The sequence below is a fragment of the Triturus cristatus genome, chromosome 11 (assembly GCF_964204655.1).
Source record: "Triturus cristatus chromosome 11, aTriCri1.1, whole genome shotgun sequence".
NCBI lineage: Eukaryota > Metazoa > Chordata > Amphibia > Caudata > Salamandridae > Triturus > Triturus cristatus.
Genome location: NC_140594.1, coordinates 445,994,285 through 446,014,277, shown reverse-complemented (window position 1 = coordinate 446,014,277; position 19,993 = coordinate 445,994,285). Strand labels below are relative to the sequence as shown.

General features: G+C 43.0%; 1 pseudogene; it reads left to right on the top strand.

The window, feature by feature from the left end:
* The first annotated feature begins 615 nt into the window (after positions 1 to 615).
* Positions 616 to 769, top strand: LOC146784421 (5.8S ribosomal RNA; annotated as a pseudogene).
* Positions 770 to 19,993: the final 19,224 nt, after the last annotated feature.

Here is a 19,993-nt window from a genome sequence, read left to right as displayed (position 1 = left end):
GTGTGTTGAAGTTGTGCCAATTTGGAAACAAACGGTACAGTTTAGGGAAAGAGCTCTGGCACAGGAGACCTGGTTGGCAGAGAACCTGTGCACTTCCAGTTAAAATTACATAATTTTCTAGGCAAAAAGAGGGGGCTAACAATGTCCAAAGAGGAACTTTCCAATTGGGGGAATTCTAGATGGGGGCTACTCCAGCCCACAGGTATGGCTTGGGGACACTCCCCAAGCTGGGGACTCTTGTTGCCGCATGTGTTGAGCCCAGTTGCATAAAGGTGACATGCAGGTGGGGAGATCCTCCTCATTGTACCTGGTACATCCCAGTCCCATGGGGCTGTGCTGAAAGTTTAAAGATTCACGTGGTCCCTCCCGATCCTCCCGGAGGGACCTGCCTCTGCCTCTCCGTTTTTTTTCTTCCTTGGCCATGGAGAGGATGGGGCTCCTGGGCTGAGTGCCTAGAAATGCTCTTCGATTTGTGGAGACCGATTCCCTGAGGGGAAGCCCTGATGGGGTACAGGGCCATCTCACCACGCGGGCAGCGGACAGACAAATAGTGCTGCCTTCCTCCCACCTCTCCTACACCTGCAGGTGGGGTCAAAATTGCATAAAGTTACATATAACTATTGACAGTGGATCACTCAGCTCGCGCATCGATGAAGAATGCCTCTAGCTGCGAGTATTAGTGTGAATTGCAAGACACATTAATCATAGACACTTCAAATACACCTTGCTGACCTGGGTTCCTCCTGTGACTACACCTATCTGTGTGTCAGTCGATCATCAATCGCCCCGGGGTGTGGCTCATTCTGGTTCGACCCCCGATTGCATGTTGCAGGATCCCTCCCCCTGGTTTTGCCACCAGCACCCCTGGCCTTCCCTCCTGCTTCGATGGGGACCAGGACCAGGCTTGTGACTGATCTCCCCCGGGCATGTCCTGAGGTGCTGGGCTGCTTGCTGTGTGTGACTGTCTGTGGGGTCCCACGGCTGCCTGCATGCACCACCCAGGTGCCCTTCTCTGTGGATGGGTTCCGGATAGAATCACCCCCTACCAGTCCCCCGGCTAGTTGCCTGCCCCTGCTGGCCTTGGTCCCCGATACGGGATAAAGAGTTCACTGCTGCGACCTTGGCCTCTGCAGCCCAGGGTCTTGTTGAACCAGTCGCCCCTACGCTTTGGCATCTGATTACTACCTCAGGTCAGACTTGGGGACCCACTGAATTTAAGCATATTACTAAGCAGACGGTAATGGTGAGTGAAGAGTCCAGTGCTGAATCCCCGCCTGGCAGCATGCGCAGGAAGTGTGGCATACAGAAGACTGACTACCCAGAGTTGCTCACGGTGCCCAAGTCCTTCTGATCGAGGCTCATCCTGCAGACAGTGTTTTGCAGGTTGCGGCCTCTGGATTGCCAGCATCAGGTCTTCTCAGAGACAGGTTGCTTTGGTATGCAGCCCAAAGCAGGGGTGGTAAACTCCATCAAATGCTAAAAAACGGGTGTGAGACCAATAGCCAAAACGTACCGTAAGCGAAAGTTGAAAAAAGATTTGAAGAGAGAGAAGATGGTGTGAAACCATTGATAGGTAAATGAGAGGGGTCAGTGCAGTCCGCCTGGATGATTCAACACAGCGGGAAGGTCGGTCGCATGGGTGAGAGCACCCAGCCCCTGCTTAGTGCATTTCCTCTGTGGTGGTGCGCCATGACTGGCTCTGCATCGACTGGTAAAGTTTCAGGGTGGCAGATGGCTCTCTGCTCTGGTGGAGAGTGTTACAGCCCTACTGGCAGCAGATTCACCATGTCCTTGGGCTGAGGGAGACTTCCCCAGCAACCTCTTTGGTCCACTGTGGTGGGTAAGGTAGATTGGGCCCCCTGCTCTCGGCACAACTGTCAACTGTGTCGGACTGTGCTCAGTGCACCCTGACCACGATGTGCTGCTGGGCGGGGAGGCCCATGCCGGCCGCCGGGGTTCTGCATTGATGTCGATTACCCACCTGACCCGTCTTGAAACGTGAACCAAGTAGTCTCACACATGCATGAGTCAGGGGGCTGAGCTAAATTCTGTGGCACATTGAAGGTGAGGGCCGGCACATGATGGCTCTGGTGGGACACTGCTGCAAAGCCAGCAGCGGGCATGCCCCTGGCTCATCTCACCTGCTCCATCTGGGAAGTAGAGCGTGAGTGTGCATGATAGGAGGAACTGTTCTTCTTTAGAGGCAAATAAGAAACAATCCCAAATTTTGAAGGACAAATTGACTCAATGCCATTACCCGAGGAAAATGGTTACCAGGGCGAGAAAAAGGGCATGTAATATCAATAGAGAGGCCCTATTGGAACATCCCGAAAAACAGGAGAATGACCGGGTTGTATGTGTCACTACCTACACCCCAATCTCCAACAAAGTCCAGACCATAATACAAAAGCACTGGCGCATATTTAATGGGGCAGGGAAACAATGGCTCGCACTCCTGTTCGCATTTAAGAGAAATTCAAATATCCGCGACAAACTAGTCCATGCGAAAACATCACCGAATCCGATCCAGACCCAGCAAACCCTATTGGACCATGTAAGTCCAGTTGGTCACTACCCATACGGGAACTGCGTGGCATGTCTATACACCCACCATACTAAAGAAGTTGACATATACACGGGCAAACCCTGGATTTTGAGAAACAACAAACTGCAAACAGCGAAAATGTGGTTTATTTGATAGAATGCCCTTGCAACCTCTACTACGTGGGTATGACACTATAGAAGATCAAAGTAAGAATCAACGAACATTGGAGCACCATCAGATGCAAAAACACCAAACTGACACGCCACCATTTGGAACAAGGCCACGGTGATAAAGACCTGGAATAGGTTATCCTGGAGAAGATGCACCTGAGCATACTAAACATACAAAAGAAACTCCACATCCGGGAACAACGCTGGGATACCGTCTCAAATCATGGGAAATAGGCCTCAACTATGATATCCCATTGCTTCATATCAGATAAACCAGCCATTCAGTCAGCACATGTACAGTTATTTTTCTGAATACCAACCACAAATGTGGACATTTATATACTCATGATATCTACCTTTTGAGGGTGTGCACAATTTGCCCCAAATAGTTCAATCATAGTACATAGCAGTACATAATCACACACCGATAACCTCCGTGACATTCTCCACCTGCCCCACTTTTTTACAGGGTACCTTGGGACGTCACTATATAACCGTCCTTAGCCTGGTCTTTCGTAAATTTTGGTAAACCGTAGTTACAATGCCTTCGGATATAATTTTCATTCTCATGTATTTGGCACTTTTTTACAATCAGACCTGTCTGGGTGCTTATAAACTTGGCCGCCTGGGTGCCAATCATTACGATCTTCCTGCAAACCTGCCACGCATGCGCGTATTGAGAAGGGATACGGTTAATATCATAATGGACAGCGCGCATTCTGAATCACGCCCGCTTTACCGCGACAAACCCTTCTTACGGGGTCTCGTCTCCCGTGAGCACTCCTAAATCGGCAGTTTTACATCTATGACATGTTAGTCAGGCAGTGCGTCCCCACAGCAGAACCAGGTCACTCTTTATGAGCATCGCGCACAACAAAGACGGCGTTTAAACAGCTGATACCAATTTACAACACAGGAGGAGCGTGTTCACACCTGATAACAATCAATCAGTAATCTGGGCACCTTTATAAACCGCATGCACAGAGGCATTAATTCCCCAGCGGGGAAGAGGCGAGGATAGATCGTAGGAGCACCACGAGGGACGCATCTTGAGGCAGTAAGGGTTTGTATATGTTGGAGATGTGTGTGTAAAAAAACACAGTTTCCAACCCTTGGATCGCGTTTCCAAAGTCTGTATGAGTGTTTGGATGTAATTTACCTGCCTAATTTATTATACCCTATAAACTTCTCGTTTACTCTGATTTCAGAGTGTGACTACAGGGGTCCCTCAGTTCCTCCCTTCCCATGGGACATCCCAACCCTTAACTTGGGGTAAGATTGTGAGCTGGACTCACATTATCCGTATTCATGTGCACCACATTTACAGTGGCACGTGTGTCCATACCCACATGCATTTTAATGTTGTTCTGCATGATACAAGTCTGATTCTTCTCTCTTTTTCTCCAGTATTAAAGCTTTTCTGACACTATGGTAAACCTTTATCTTTACAGGTTATGAAGTCTCAAAGTAGAGTTTGACAAAGGTCAATCTACCAAAGTGGATTCATCTTAGTCCGTTAGAGACTAGATAGGAGCCCTCTTTTCACGTCCTGATGAATGCCATGGACCCTACTGGCCATGACGGAAGAAACATGTTGACGACACTGATGGGGATGGGGTGCTAAACCCACATGGGCCCACCCTTAGTTTTAATATTAAGCAAATACCACTTAAATAAAATTCCATGTGGATTTTGTATTAATTTTTAAATCACTCACTCACCTTCCTGCACGGGCCTCCACTCAGCTGTAGAAGTGCCTCCCTGTCTCCAGGTGAAGGCCCGCTCTCTATCATATGCGATTTGTAGAGACCAAGGACTGCCGATGATGAAGCATGACACCTGGTGGTGTGTGAGGACAGTCCTTACATATTTTTGATATTCCCAACACCACACAGAAGAAGTCGTAGTGCGCCTCCTTTTTCGGTAGAATCAGACACTCATTCAGGGTAACTTCTTGTTGTGTGTACCTATATTACTGGGAGGCCAGCTCACCTTGATTACCCCTTAGCCTCTTGTTCCCTCTCCTAGTGAATATTAGGGATTTTGTGTGTATATGTGCGTGATAGGTCCCAGAAAATTGTGGACAATGCCTGGGCAGGACGAAGCCAGAGGAGACTCTGATGAGGTCTGTAGCGCTCCTGATGTGCACATCGCTCATCCAACCTGGGTATAGGGGTGAAAGACTAATCAAACCATCTAGTAGCTAGTTCCCTCTGAAGATTCCCTCAGGATAGATGACACTCAGAACCCCCAGTTTTATCTGATAAAGCAAATTATTAGAGGTTTTGGGTCGAAATGATTTCAACCTATTCTCAAATGTTACATGAGTAAGAAGCCCGGCATGGAATGCAAGTGCATAGTGGGGCACTTTTTATAAGCAGAACCGGCGCTGGGGACTATCTGAATGCCAGGTTAAGGCGCTCGATGCAGACACTCATCAGACCTCAAAAAAGTATTGGTTGATATGGACAGCAGGACAGTGGCCATGGAAGCCAGAATCCACTAAGGAGTACGTAACAATTCACCTGTCTAGTCAACTAGTCCTGAATGTGGATGGCACTGGAGCATCAGGCGCATACCCAACACTTATTGGCACTGAGGGCAGCAGGGGCTAAGCCACGATGAGTTGGAATGCCACTGCGGTACCCACAGAAGTCTGGGGCGATGCCCCAGGTGGAGATGCCACAGGTGCAGATCTTGCTGGTACTAGTAAATATTCAAGTGAGAAGGGTTCCATGGGAAGAGGAGTTGAACATGAGGCAGTCGGTGCTAAGAGATGGGCAAGCACCATTCGTCAGGGACAGGCGATGGCCTCCATTGCCCTCGGCTGATCGAAGGGGAGTTGGGTCCACATCCCTGAACCTGGAGTGGCGGGGACGGTGCTTTTGCAGCATCCAGTGTGGTAACTCAAATGATCCTGGAGAAGCTGGCGGGAGCCTTTGTGAACGACAGAGCGCACTGGATTGAGTTTGCCCCGAGGGAGGTACCTAAGCCTTGGAAAGCATTGCGGTTCCGGCAGCATCCAGTGAGCTCTAACTGGTCCTTGAAAATTTGGGGGAGATGGTGTAAATATCGTGCTGGACCGTACCCATATCCACAGCAGTTGAACAGCCTCCAGCATGTTGGAACTATGTAGGTAAGGGTAGTTGGCAAGTCAGATCCCTAACTTGGGGATAAGGATGGTCTCTAAGGGCTCGGTTGGTCAGGCTGGGGCATGAAGCAGGCTGGGCATGTACTGTGGATGGATGAGGCATCGCCCTCTGGGGCGGCGGGGACTCTGAACACAAGCCAGGCCCTTCCTGTGGATTGCTCTAGCTGCAGGGGTTGCCTCTCCTGTGCCTCTACACTGGGCATGGGCCAACGCTCTGCCTCAGCCAGCACCTAGCAGCTAACTTAAAACTGGTAGGGCAATCCAACTGTATAATTAAAACAAAGCATCGCGAAGGCCCGAGGTTGGTGTTGATGTGATGTGATTTCTGCCCAGTGCTCTGAATGTCAAAGTGAAGAAATTCAATGAAGCCTGTGTAAATAGCGGAAGTAAACATGACTCTCTTAACCTTTTCTTAGTCATAGTGGTACTTTACCTCTAACTGGTCCCACTGATAACTATCTCTATACCACTATACTCTTTGAGGAGAAGTTTATAGAGATAGGCCACACAAGGTTCTATCATGGCCGTGAGAATGATAGGGCCCGATTCACAGAAGTAATCTGAGACAAAATCCTAAGCTTACTACTTTTGGTATTCACAGAAGGCATTTAGTAGTAGTAAAGATAGGATTTTGTCTTAAGTATGTCTTAAGTCTGTCATAAGTCTGTCTTAAGTCTGTCCTAAGTTTGTCTTAAGTTTGTCTTAAGTCTGTCTTAAGTCTGTCTTAAGTTTGTCTTAAGTCAAAGTTAAGGCAAAATCCTAACTTTACTACTACTAAATGCCTTCTATGAATACCAATAGTAGTAAGCTTAGGATTTCGTCTCAGATTAGTTCTGTGAATCGGCCCCATTGTGACAAAAAGCCAAAGCTGGTGATCACAATGCCAGATGGGATAGTTCCTGGAGATTAACAATTCTATTAAGATGTCGAAAGGATGTGCTGTCTTTTTCACAAATCATTAACCTCCGTACAGAGTTTGTCAATTCAACACTGTGTCACCCTGTTCACCCTCTGCACTAACAGAAGATGAGGTAAATATAGACGTCAGTGAAAGCATTGAATTTGTGGCATATTTAGCCAAGAAAGACACTGTTTCATCAAGACTCGAGAATTTACCTGATGTTTATGAGGTCAATGATAGACTCAATAACAAGAAAAGAGATTTCACCAAAAAAGTCACTTGATGGCAATATCCCAATGATAAACACAAATGTGATTTATGTGGAGATATATTGGGAACTTTCAGAGAGCTTAGAGAGCATGTCTCCAATAAACATAGATGATTTTATCTGCAAACACATTGCTCAAAATGTGACAAGGAATCATAATTCCACAACATTGCATGTCACTATGCAAAATTTAAAGGCAGAACAAAAAAAGGAGAGCTACTAGTCCTCTGTAGCTTCTCAGCTTGAAACAAAAATTTTAATGTAATAACATGCTCAGCATGCACATCCAAAAGCTCAAAATGATGCTAGGCTCACTGCTCTAACAAGCAGCAAAACATACACATAGTGGTCACAAGAAGAACTACTGCTGCTAGCTAAATTGGAAAAAGTATAAGAAAACAAAAGAAATAGAAATACGCTCATAGTTCTGCATTTTGAAAATAAAAACAAGAAACAAATTGCACAAAAAAGAAGGGATTGAAGAAAGAAAAGTTTAAAAAAAGGCAAAGGATGTACTGCAAGGAACCAACAATACTGAAAGTGACTCCAACGATGAACATGAAATATCGGTAGAAATAACAAGAGAAAGTTGTAGAGACTTTATTAACGGAAAGCGTGTGCTAAACCTCGCTAACTTTTAGGACCTGAATGACAGAATTTCAGATGTTCAGAAATACTCCAAAAATCCAAAGCATCACTATGCTGCTTTAGATCTGATGGATGAAATTGTGCCATATATTTCAGAAAACACCTGCGATATAAGTTCTATGCCAGTCAATCACAATTAACTTCGGAAATGAGCCTATGAATACTGCTCAAGAGTAGCTTCAGAATGGCCCAGTCCAAAACAACATACCAAACAAGGACAAGAAAAATAGAAGGCTCAGTAGAACGCATAAGAAAAGATATGCAAAAGCAAAGGGCAGCTATAAGGTTTACCAGGCAATGTCTAAGAAAGACAAAAAGAATAATCATTGATGGTGCAGAAAATGCCACTTGCCAAATCAGTGCCGATGATATTTTTCAATACTACAACGATATTATAGAAAAGAGAACAAGAAAAACACAAAATTCATTCCTATTGCTAGGTTACCGCAAGAATGGGATGTTGAATGACTATGCAAATAAATAACTGCTTGAAATACCTAAAGCTTTTGAAGAATCTAACTTAAATAAAGCAGTGGGGCCTGACAATATTGGCTTAAATAATTTTGACAATGTTCACAATAAACAACCAAGGCTGCTGCCCAAAATATTATTGACTTGGTTAACAATGAGAAGAGTCCCAGAATGTATAAAGAAAACATGTTCAATACTAATCCCAAAGAATGTACTGATCAGTGAACTAAACAAACATAAGCAACTGGAGACTAATTTCAATCAGTGCAGCATTCATGAGGCTATTACAAAAGTCTTGACCAAAAGACTTACTTCATTTGTCAATTTGAATACGAGACAAAAATGGATTCATAAAAGTGAGAGGTGGTTTCTAACTATGACTCTCCTTCACAATATTATAAAAGTGGCATGAGAGATAAAACACTCACTTGCAGTCGTCTTCATAGACCTCTCCAAAACATTTGACTCTGGCAGCTCTGGTCACATATTTTAGAGTCTCGAAAGGCATAGAGTTCCGTCATACCTTGGAGACTTGTACACAGACTCAACAACATTTTTCAAGAGGAAAAACACTATCTACACCAGAAATAACAAAGAAATCTGGAGTTAAACAAGGTGACAAGTTATTCCCACTGTTGTTTAATATTGGTATGGATCCCCTAATATGGGATCTTCAGAAAAATGGCAAGGGCTTCACATTCAGCTCAGATTGTCTTATTGAGCAGATCAGACTCTAGCCCTTGCTGATGATATAGCAGTACTTTTCAACACCTAGGAAGAAATGAGTACTATTCTGAAAATCATCGAAAACATTGCAAAACAACAGGTTAAAAACTAAATATGAAAAAGACCCACAGCTTTTTCATAAGTCACCATAAAGACAAAATTCTGGTGAATAACTGCAAACCATGGCAATTTGAAAAGCAAAATATTGAGAACATTCATCCAGGTGACAGTGAGAGATACCTCGGATTGAACTTTGATCAACACACCGGCCATACAAATAACAGCAGAATAAATATTAACAAGCCAGGCGCTAAAATTATCACCGCTTTAGCGGCAGAAAACTGCCACTAAAACGGCGATAATGGGCTTGATAATATGCTCTATGGAATTCCAATAGAAGCCCATGTTAAATGTGAAGGATGCCTAACAAGGGCTTCAATTGGAATTCCATAGAGCATATTATCAAGCCCATTATCGCCGTTTTAGCGGCAGTTTTCTGCCGCTAAAGAGGCGATAATTTTATCGCCTGGCTTGTTAATATGCCCCTTAGTTCTCACAAATTTGGGCTAAAAAAAATGTATCACTTCCGCCTTCTCAAAAAGTTGAAATCTTATGCCAGTATCTCGTTCCTAAATTGTCATTTGAATTGGAAATTGCAGGCGTAGAAGCAAAAAATCTCATCATTCTAGATTGGACAAAAAATAAATATGTCAAGCACTTCCTACACTTACCTGCATACACCTGCGATGGTCTCCTCTACTCCAAAGATCATAAGGGGGTCTTAATATACCAAAGCTATGCACAGCAATAGGAATCCACAAAATCAACAATCTACTATATCTCAGAGAAACTCCAGATTTGTACATTGCTCTCTCTTACATGTATGCAGAGCAATAATAAATTAAAAGATCAGTATTATCATCAAAACCCCCAAACTTAACATTGTGGACAGTAGATTCCTGAGATATAATTTTCAACTGTTAGCAGCATATGACTAGAGAAAAGAGGAATTTGAGAAATGAAAAAATCTCCCTGGGTGATGGTATTAACTATCTAGCAAACAATCCAACCTCAAATTTCTGGATTAACAAATGCAACAAGTTAAAGGAAAACCAAAACATAGCTAGGATAATGCTAAGAGAAAATGTTTTATACACCAGTGAAATCATTACTGGAGGAAGAAACTCAACATTTGCTACTTGCAGATATTGTAAGAAGTTTGTGAAACAATTGCTCAAATTTTACATACATGTCCTAAAACCAAGGGCATAAGGATAAAAAGACATAACAAAATTAGGGAACTTCTCATTGATAGGGTGAAAAGATGGGGTTGGATGAAATATAGGGGACCTCATGTCAAAAATCGTCAAGATGAACTACGAAAACCGGATGTAGTATTCACTAAAGATGGTACTGCTATTGTGATTGATATGAAAACTCACAAAGTTCCCTTGAACTAGCATTTCAGAGTAAAGGTCAATATTGTCAGCATTTATCACAGTAAATCAAAAACCTCACCAACTCTTCCACTGTGAAATTTCATGGTTTTATTGAAGGATGTCGAGGTTTTTGGCCTCAATGCAATGCAGTTGCTCTGGCTGATCTTGGATTGCAAATGTCTTACCCATTTAAGAAAATTGTTTGCCTGGTCACTTTAATGGAATAAAATGTGTCAAGTATTAATGGGCAATTAACTGTTGTACTCAACACTTAGATGTACACTGTTTTGCACCTCAAATATTTCATTTTTCTTAGTACACTGTTTTAGGAATGTTTATTTTTTGATATTTTAATTTATTATAGATAACACACTTAGGGGTAAATTTCCAAACATTTTGCTCTGGGTTAGCATCACAAAAGTCTTGCTAACCAGCACAAAATGTTTTTGGGGGAATTTACTTTCCTGTGCAAAACTTGTTTGTGGTGAAGAGTACCCTCAAAGTAGCGCAAAGCAGCTCAAAGCTGCACAAAGAACTGCTTTGCACTACTTAGCGCCATGGGGGCGTTACATGAGTGGTACATAGGCTTTCCCATGCAACCGCCCATGCCTTTTGCCTAGGCCTGGGCGATGAACTTCTCTCCGTTTGCGGAGTTTGCGGAGTTTTTTGCACTCCGCACTCCGCACTCCACGGAACTCGTGGAGTGCAGATAACTCCCCTTTGCGATGTGCAGCAGAGTTTTTTTCCTGCTTGCGATCGCGAACGGTAAGTTCGCAATCACGAACAATAAGTTTGCAAGCACGAGCTGGCGCTCGGGTAGAATTTCTACCCGAGCTGCAGGAATACCAGCACAAAGTGCAGTTCGCACTGCACTCTGCCACCCGCGGAACTTCGCAGAGTTTTTTTTGTAACTTCGCGAAGTTCCGCGTAGCAAAACTCTGCGAACTATGCCCAGGCCTACTTTTGACACAAAACCCTATCTACAAAGAATTGTAGACAGGGTTTAGTGCCAAAAGTTAATGCCACTTCAAAGGAGGCACTAACAGGAGAAATGTTAGCACTGTGCAGCACACATACAAAGTGGGAAAAGCTTTTAAACTTATGTAAGCCTCATATTTTGTACGGGAAGGGTACGCTTCCTGTACAAAACCATATGCTAGACTCATGCACAGACCCTAGCGCAATGGTGCTAAGGTGTGTGTATAGCGTTCAGCAGCTAAAATCAGCACCGGAGTTAGGGAAAGGGGAGGAGACCGCCATATCTCTGTAGATATGGTGCTCTCCTGCTCCCTCCCTGTCATACAATGCAGTGCAGCCTTTTTGGGTGCTGTGCTGTGTAGCATGTATTTGTTTTTTTAAATCTGGTCCTTAAAGTTCACTTATGAAGTTGGTCATAGTTAACATGTTTAGAATCTAACTATAGCTTCAGAATTAGGAATGTTTATTCACTAGCTTTAGTATTGTTATAGCTTTCTGTGTAAATTTTTATATACATGTGTACATCATGATAATTGATATATGTTTGTATATATCATATATTGATTATTAATGTCCTGCTAATCATTCCTTAATTATCTCAGGACACTTCCTAGACAATTTATATTGTTTGAGAAGAACTGGAGGGTGTACTATCTCTATCCTATACGTGATACCTGTTCCTATGAGGACAGCTTAAAGTGTAGCTGTACTCTGGAAAAAATTTGTATTGTTGGAAGCAAGACCGATTTGACGCTAATAGGCAGCCATAATATCCCAGAATGAGCCATCGGGTGGTGGTACAAGAATAGCCAAATGCATTGTCACCTAATTAGTGACCCGCATGAATAAATGAGTGAATGAGATTCCCACAGTCCGTTCGTACTCTCTAGCAAACCCACAGCCAAGGGAACGGGCTTTGCAGAATCAGCGGGGAAAGAGCATTCAATGGAGCCTGACTCTAGTCTGGAACTGTGTAGAGACGTGAGAACTGAAGGATAAGTGGAAGGCCCTTGGGCCACCTCTGAAATACCACTACTCTTGTTTGGGGCTCTCGGATCTGGCTCCAAGTGCCCAGCGCCGCTGGGCTTGACTGGCTCTGGAGAGAGTGGCAGGCAGGGAGTTTGACTGGGGCAATACACCCGGCAAATAATAATGCAGGTGTCCTATGGCGAGTTCAGTGAGGACGGAAACCTCACATGGGGCAGAACAGCAAAAGTTTGCTTGATCTCGATTTTCAGTATGAATACAGTAGGAAACTGGCTTTTTATTGCAGTACCTACTCACAGGTTGCCTGGTATCTGATGTAACTTTGACTACAAGTGTACTGGGTTCCTTCTAACCAGGCCTCCAGTATTGGTGTTCTTTCCCTAACCTGTACTATCGTTCAACAACTGACACCCCTTTAGGATCCTAGCAAGTGTTACCCCTGGTATCTAGGGCCTTGGAACTAAAGAGGGTCCCTAAGGGCTGCAGCCCAAATTGTGCCTCCGCCCCTCACCAAGCCCATACAAACTGCCATTGCAGCCTGCGTGCCTTGGTGCAGAGAAAAATAAAGAGACAACAAGGCACACACTCCTGCGTGCCATGTCAGCAACACACTGCATGTGGTATAGGTAAGGCACCCCGAAGCAGGCCTTACAGCCCTAAGGCAGAGTGCACTATACCCCTTATGTGGCAATATCTGCATGAGTGGATGTGTCCCTGTGGTATCTAAGCATGACCTTATATACACACAGGGAAGTCATGGTGAGTACATGGGCTGGACACTCATGATTATGTGTTTTCCAGCTACATGCTTCACTGTACCCCCCAATGTTTGCTGTCAAACATCTTGTCTTCATAGATCTCCACTGATGCCAGTGTCAGATTTATTAATGGAGATGCTCACTCCCATTGTCCTGCTTCCACTTTTTGGCGGCAAGACAAGTGGGAAAATGAGTAAAATTAGCAGGTGAGCCCAAATTCAGTCCGCACCATCCCTAGGACGGTCTAGGATTTCAGATTCCCCCATCTTGTTTTGGAAGGAATTAGCATTCCAGGGTCAGATCTATGCCCACTTCCCACAGGAAATGGTCATACCGAGGGTGTAGACACCCTAAAGTTAGGTAACCCATTGGCTACTACCATTCACTCCCCTTAAATGCCCCTAAATTGAGTATTTAAGTGGTGCTCCTGAAGCCAAGATTGCAGATTCAATGGATCAAGAGAAGAGCCAATGCCCGGAGAGAACTGCAGCAGAACTATGGACTTTCGGAGCAAAACCCTGCCGTCCTCCACCCTTTCTTGACAATCACGACAGAGGGACTTGTCCTGTGAGCTGGAGACCTACCAAAGCCTTTGGTAGCCCGCGAACACTTTCGAAAATCATCTACAGTCTCCCCTGGAGTAGACAAGCTACTCCCCTGCAGTTCACAGGCACTGACAAGGAGAATCCGATACACTGCCCTGCAGCTCCCCCACCTAAACGAGGCTGCTGATGACTAGGAGAAGGTACTCATGCTTTAGAAGACCAGATCTGTCTCGTTATCAAGTGTGAAGACACCAGGACCAACTGCAGCTGTGTAGCACCAACCCCGGGGGTACCAGACGCCCTGCACCAAACACCAAAAGTGAGTCCAGTCTGGATTCTCACTGCACTAGGACCAAACAGCCATCAAGAGGTATATCAGAACAAGGGAGGAATAGTTTATTAGAGGAGATAGGATGAATAAGGATAGGCAATCTGATGGCCAATACAAGTCTAGGACGTGGAGAAAGACTGGACGAGGGAAAAGTTCAAAGGCATCAATCAAGAGACAGGGCAGGAATGCGCATGAGGTCTTGGACCAAGAAGAAATAAAAACTAGTGTCATTGACGATGCGAAAATTGATGCAATAGTCGACAAAATTCTATCTGATGACATGAACTAAGTCCTTAAAGGTCTCTGTTTTTATCCATCAACAAATTTGAGTATTGATCTGGTTAAGATTTACATTTTCAAATGTGTCCATAGACTACAACTTAAAAACCACTTCTCCACACATGATATAGCAAAGAAACCCAGTGAGTACTTACCAACACTCAGTAATCTTTCAATATAGAATGCAACTGATACTACAACATTACTATCACTTGCATCAGAAGATGATGGGGGGACAAGTGTCAGGGGGCCCTTAACACATCTGGATATAGACACAGAACAGACCAGTGAGTGGACTTAGACCCAGATCAAGATGGACCCCAAATCTTCCGATTGATAATTGCTGTGACCTATTCTTCAAGAATGTATGTAAAAATTCAGACTATATTCCAAACAGAGTAATGACCAACAAATGGACAGCCACTAATAAGTTTACATTTGGAGAGAAAAAACATCACTCAGACAATTAAAAGATGATGATATAATATTTGTATGAGAGGCAGGCAAAGGGGGTTGTGTTTTAGTCTTGAATAGAACAGACTACAACAGTGATTCACAACTGAACAATACGAGTTGTTATTGCTCTCTTGATATTAGTCAAACATCACGTATTACAGCAAATATGAATCACATTGTGAAGATTTGGTATGAGCAGGGGTTAATATCACTTGAAGAATAAGATTCTTAAAAGTGGACAAACCGAGATTTCCATGCCTCCACACATTGCCTAAGATGTATAAAAATGAAACTGTTCCCCAGGCAGACCAATTGTGTCTGGGATAGGGGGAACCTACAGAACGGCTATCACAATTTGTGGACACCTATCTACAATAATGGGTTTCCAACCTACCTTCATATATCAAAGACATGAAACATGCCCTAAACCTGACAAGTGACATCATTTGGGAAAAGGACGTGATCTTAGTTACACTAGGTGTGGTGTTATTGTACACCAGTATATTAACAGAGTACGGTATGATAGCGATAACACAATTTCTGAACAAGAGATCGGCAGGTTTGCTACCACACATAGAAATGTTACTCCAGATGACACAATTGATATTGGATAACAACACCTTCATAATTGAAAGTAAATGGTATAATCAGACCAGATAATGTTGATGGGATCCAGATTTGCTCCTTCTTATGCCAACCTCTTCATGGCTCGGTTTGAGGAGGAGCGGGTATGAGGCCATGTTGGATCATGCTGGACTGAATATATACATTACTGGGGAAGATATATTGATGATATCATGATGATATGGACTGGGTCTGTAGATGATCTACAAGACTTCAAAGAACATTTGAACAATAATCACTACAATATGTCATTCACTATGAATTTTGATTATCATGTGATTCAATTTCTTGACATTGAACTGTATACATGTGATTCCAAACAAATGAATTGAATGTTCAGAAAGAACACATTCTGCAACGCCATATTACATGCTAGCAGTGCCCATCCGATGCTTCGAATAAAAGCTATACCATATGGCGAAATGGTGACACTTGGAGAAACTGCAGCTCAGTCATGGAATACTCCGACAACCTTGTTGACATCAAATAGAGGTTTTACACTAGAGGTTATGACAATAAAGTTATCAATGAGGCGTACATTAGGGCGATCAAAATAGACAGAGACAAGACACTCACGCATAAGAAACCTAGAGAATGTACCTGCAAAGAAATCGTCAAACCAATAGTCTCCTATGGTAACAATATTGGTAGTATCAGCAAGGTCGTAAACCAACATTGGCACCTCTTGAGAGGCAATAGCCATATTGCAAAATACATCAACATGAATGTGGGTATCACATTTCAGAAAGGCAAAACCTTGAAAAGATTAATCAGCGCTAGCTACCGAGGTATTAATACCAAAACAAAGTGATTGACACGCGATAGCTGGAGTTTTTATAAGTGTGGGCACTGCACAATATGTAGATTAACCAAAGAATTAACAACTTTTGAGTATAACAATAGCCAGACGTACCACATCACCCATAGCTTCACCTGTACTACACTTTTTGTTTATATATTTACCAATATGTAAATGCAAGAAGATTTATGTGGGTAGTACTATTAGCATGGTGAAAGAAAGAATGAAGGAACACTTCAGAGAGGAGAAGGAAGGGGACTAAAAGTACCCCTTTGTATCACATACCCTAACATGTGGCAAACAAGGTCACCACAGAACGCTCCAATTTCATGGCTTAGAAATGGTACAACAAAATGAGAGAAGTGTGAATCGTGAACTCCAATTGAGATGACAAGAAGTGATTTGGATAATGCATCTCAAAGCAGTAAATATGGGTATGAACATTGACCGGGAACTACACTATTTCCTGAGTAAATAACAGAGTTCTGAAACCATGGATTGTCCAACAGGGAATGAATAAACAAATCTGTTCATGCTAAATAATCAGTCAATCAAGAATGGTAATGGATGTATACTAATCTGATAATCTTTTGATAAGACATTGATTCAAGTAATGTAATCAATTAATTGGATATTGGCTTAAGATATGCAGGATGCCAGAGATGCCTGGACAGTTTGTGTAACGACAAATTAGGGGGTCTCACTCCCAAGCAATAGTGACTGTATTGGATTGTCACTAAACAGATGTAATGTGTATTAAGGGAAGATCTTGATGAAATTTCCTAACAGCACATTTATGGGTGACTTATATAGATATATCTTTTCACACTCTGGGTTGCACCCCTTTTTCTGCTTTCTCACCTGGAATACTCAACTTTGCAATAGAACAGGTCAACATGGACACAATGGATAGACATAACAACAGAATCTATTTGGAGATATCTTGACATGATGGATACTCTATGCCAGTTACCTTTGAAACCAAAGTCCCATATATGGAACCACGCTTACCTTTTACCTGTATTGGACATAATGATAATTTTAATTTTTACAAATCCAGGAGATAGCCTCTCATTATTTGACCCCGAGGCTACAGTTAATGAGCTTTGAGATTAACATAGGATGGCCACCCACGACAAATACCTCTTCAGGATATTAGAGGCTGTATGTGTGCTGATGCTTGCCATATTGATTAGATCACATGGTCATAGTTCTACTAACTGGACACGGAAAAAGAATCAATAGGTAGAATACTGTTGGTTACTCTAATTTAGCGACTATAAATTCATATTATCAAACTAAACAAATTTGTTACATAAATATACGGAACGTTGGTGATAAATACATGCTATGCATTTCGTATGGTTTGAGATGATACTCAAATCACAAGGACTCATATGTCTTCTGGCAGTGAATATATTACGAGTAATATGCGCATATGCGCCACACCAATACTCCATTTTCGCTCTCAAACACTGCGGTACTGGATAAGATGGAAAACAACGCACCCTAGAAACAAGTGACTATGTAAGTACTTTGACTGTAAAGTGCTTGCTTCCATCGTTCCCGCCTAAATAGATTACTCTAAATATCCAGTTACAATACTATATCTGACCATTTTGGGTACTCCTGTAACACATGGACAATTACGCTAGTGTACTCTGAAACCTGGCTATCGCCTTCTGCCTTTACTGATCAGTACTATGTAAAATAACTTGAGTACATTAATTAATTGTCGGCACATATGACATAGTCGATACACTGCTAGTATTCAGCGTACCTCTTGCGACCTATTAAAATGAAGTTGCGACTACGTCCGCACTCTACTACGACCTTTTGATTTAACCGATTGACCCCTAACTAACATATGGCAACAAAGATGCACTGTCAGGCACCCTTGTGATACAGGGTATCAGAGCAGTTAAATAATTGGCCTTAAGAATATATTTACATCTATAGTGTGACTGACCTGATTATACAGTTGATGATAAAAAAAGTATGAGCCTAATATTTTGCAGATAATTTTCGAATATATATATTCAATCTACAACATTAAACTAGAGTCCCACACACCGAATTGGGGCAACAGGAGGTAAGAGATCACCTATTCCTACGCATACTCTACTGGCAACTTTCATATATATAAATATGGCAACACTGAAGCTTGTGTGTCTTTCCAGATGATTAATAGAGGATACTTTCGAATGCCTTTCTTATACATATCAGGAATAGGCATATGAAACAGAGAGTAATCAAATCTCTACTATGGTTTGAAAGTAATATCACTCTGAAATCTAAGACACATGGCACTAAGGGAATAATCCGGATGTAATATATATTGCTTGGCTGACCCCTCAACACAACACGTGGTGACCCAAATAAATATCACCTCACGCTCTAACCAGTGAATTTCCACAATACCTCTCCTAAATACACATGGTACCTCTGGGGTCTCTTGACCCATGTGATGGGTTCTACATTTCTTTTAAATACTCCCCCTTAACTAGACTATGGCTTTGTTTTAGATGATAAGCCCTGATGAAGTCTGCTGTAACAGGAACAGCCAAAGACAAAACACGCAAGGGTGATACATGATTACAAGAAAATTAAAGACCTATTGAAACCACAACCTCCACTCTAATTTCTGTTTGCCTGGAGAACTTAGTTGTTAACCATTGAGAGACATCAGCATCACTGAGACCCAACTCATGAGTTGCCCAGCTGCTTTGATTTTTCCCTTGCTAGCTGTTTGTCCCTGACTACGAGCAGCATCTTTGCGCACCTAGCACAGCCAAAATAATCATTCTGCACCAAGTTGTCTGGCCCAGGTTCCAACCAACTAGCTGTGTCCCCTTGATCCAAGACCCTTTACAACCCAAGCCCCCATTTGGGAGCTCTCTGAATTGACCCCAAGTCCCCCTGTGCAGCCTGTTTTTGGGTGGCCTCCCTTCACCGTAGCGTGCCAGCTACCAACCTCACAAGCACCCTGCTCTGGGCAGAACCCGGGTAGTTTCCGAAGAATTGCTGGTAGTTCTTTGAACATTGGCCCACTACAACTCTGAACCCTGAAGGTGAACCCCTGAAACTGTCTGTACCTACCTTTATGCATCTCTGACTTTTTCTGTCCATAGGATTGCATTGTGCGTAAAGACACGAGACTTTAAAAACTTTACGTACCTGTACAAATTGCTATTGAAAACAGTACTTGGCTTTGAACGAAGTTCTTGGCTTTGAAACATATATAAAAAGAAGTGTTATTTTTCTAATTTGGTCTCAGATTTATCTTTTGAGTGTGCATCCTATTTATTGCCTTTGTGAGTAAAACAAATGCTTAGCACTACCCTCTGATAAGACTAACTGTTCACCCACACTACCACAAAAGAGAGCATTAGTATTTTTCATTTTAGCCTCCGTAAGCCAAATGGGGACCCACCGGGCTCCTTAAACAGTGTACTTCTTTTTAGTGTGCTATGTTGAGAGCCAGATTCCTACAAATACACACCATGAAAACTGGGCGTCACGATTCTTCAGACACTTTGGGTTTCAAGTAGGAGGTGTAAGAAAAGTTACCACAGGGATGTCTGGCTTGTGGCAGCCAAGCGTTCATAGCTACATCGATTTTTGATCCTTCGATGATAGCTCTTCCTATCATTGTGAAGCAGAATTCACAACGTGTTGGATTGTTCACCCACTAATAGGGAACGTGAGCTCCGTTTTGACCGTCATAAGGCAGATTAGTTTCACCCTACTGATGATGTGTTGTTGCAATTATAATCTTGCTCAGTACGAGAGGAACTGCAGGTTCAGACATTTGGTGTATGTGCTTGGCTGAGAAGCCAATGGGGCGAAGCTACTATCTGTGGGATTATGCCAGAATGCCTTTAAGTCAGAATCCCCCCTAAACCATAACGATGCAG